This window comes from Galeopterus variegatus, unplaced genomic scaffold (genome assembly GCF_000696425.1).
Source record: "Galeopterus variegatus unplaced genomic scaffold, G_variegatus-3.0.2 Scaffold12394, whole genome shotgun sequence".
Taxonomy (NCBI): Eukaryota; Metazoa; Chordata; class Mammalia; order Dermoptera; family Cynocephalidae; genus Galeopterus; species Galeopterus variegatus.
In genome coordinates, this window is record NW_007738505.1 from 33,260 (window position 1) to 35,347 (window position 2,088).

The following is a 2,088-nucleotide window of genomic DNA, read 5'->3' on the forward strand; positions in this document are numbered from 1 at the left end:
AGGTGAGACTTCCAGGAACCAGGAGGCTCTGAAACCTCCAAGCCAGAGTTGGGGAGAAGCTTGGATATGCACTGTGCCAGCCAAGTCAACTCGTGCTTAATGTAGCCAAGGAGGTTGCTCTACAACACGAGGGAGTGGAATGGACATAAGCTTGCAAGTCAGAGGGAGAGGGGCTGACAACCAGCCTCAGATGAAGTCGGCTGGACTTGGAGCAAGTATATCATTTCTTTGGGTCAATGTTTTGCCATCTATAAAAATGGGGTGGATATAACCTGACTCACAGAATTATTATGTATATTTTATGATGGGGAACAAATCTCCTCTTATTTCATTCTAATATCTTTAACAGATAAAGCCTGTTGGCCTGACAGGTCTGTGACAATGCCCCTGGGCACTGATTTGACAAGCTCTGACATGCCTTTTTTGTTTGAGTCACAACTCTATTGGTGTTGGCACATCCTGTGGATGGGACTTATTATGTGGTAATGATACAAAGAAAGTTAACGTTGTAAGACCTACAGTCATAATTGACTAAACACCAAACCACATGCCTTGTAGGAATGGTTGGTGGTAAGCTTATTCTGCATTAAACCTTCATGCTGGGAGAAATTAATGACTTAGGGCAGGTGAGTCCTATATTTGTCTTTAATTCACTACTTGTTAAACTTATTGGAGTAACTATATGATCAGGCAAGCAGGCATATAGAACTCATCTTTAAAGAAAGGTGAAACCCCTAGGTATAGAGCTTCTGTTGTATGCCAGGTCCTAAATGTGTGTTATCTCCAGTCTTTAGGATAAGCCAATAAGATTGAGATTAGGATTAGAAAAATTTAGTAATAAACTCAAGATCAGTTAGCTAACAAGTGGTAAGAGATTACTCAGAACTGCCAACATAGAACCCTAATAACCACAACTTGTGTGCTTGTCAAAAACCTCTTGGCTTGGACCTTGGCTCTCCCCGAAATTTTTTTCCTTATATTTTGACACTCTGTTCTTTTTCTCTTATTTCTGAGACTCTTCCCTGTACTTGCCTCTGATTTACCTCCTTAGCTTTTCTGTTCTTTTCTCCCAAGTATCTGATTATCTCTCTAATCCAGCTACTTCTTCTGACCTGTGTCTATCTGCTCTATCACCTGCAGCTGCTCTTGGCCTGGGCTGCACTGATCTGATGTGGTCTGGATAGAACAATGCCTACAATCCATCACCACCTGCAACTAAGACTGAGAAATGCATGACAGCTCTTCATGTCCATGTGATCCAGCTCTTGGATCACAATTAGCTCTCAGTTTGCAACACCCAACAACCTCTGATTTTAAGACTGTACAGGTACACACATGATCCTTGGTCAGCTGTGTCAGGACACTAATTTCAGCGTTTTACAACATCTTCTCTTGTTGGAAATTATTGATTTTATGACAAGTTGGGATTATTGTGCTAAATCACAGATGCAGAACAAGTGAGAAGTTCACCCCTTTCCCATGCTTTTAATACCAGTTTGGCTGCTTCAGAATGGGAACACAGTTTATTGTTGAATTTTTAGCCATTTTGTCTCCCACCTGATAATTTAGAAAAATAGTGTAGATCACCAATTCTTCACATAGAAAAATCGATCAATTGGAGGAAGCAAACTATTAAAGCAAGCTTAGACCTCAGAATCATGGTTTCAGTGTTGTAAAGATTAGAAAGTATAATTATATATTGTAGCCTATAACAGCCATTAGTATTAATAATAGCTAAACACATAAAATAATATTAATGTCACTGTTTTTCAGTTTGGATTAGGGCTCATTGTTGGATTGATTCATTGGTGTGATGGACTTTTTGGTGGGAAGAAGCTTACTGGGGAGGAGAGCAGCAATGATGAAAAATTCTGGCCTTAGGAGAATGTGGGATGGAAAAAGTAATTATCATTTGTTGATTATTTTAGGCATGCATGGCAGGCACTATGCTAGGTAACTTAACCTCTTCCATCCTCATGATTAGCCTGGAAGTTAGTTTTTACCCCCTTTATCACCCTCAGGAAACGAAGATTCAGAGAGGCCAGCTCATTTGCTTAAGATCATGGAGAGCTGGGTGGCAGAGCAGAT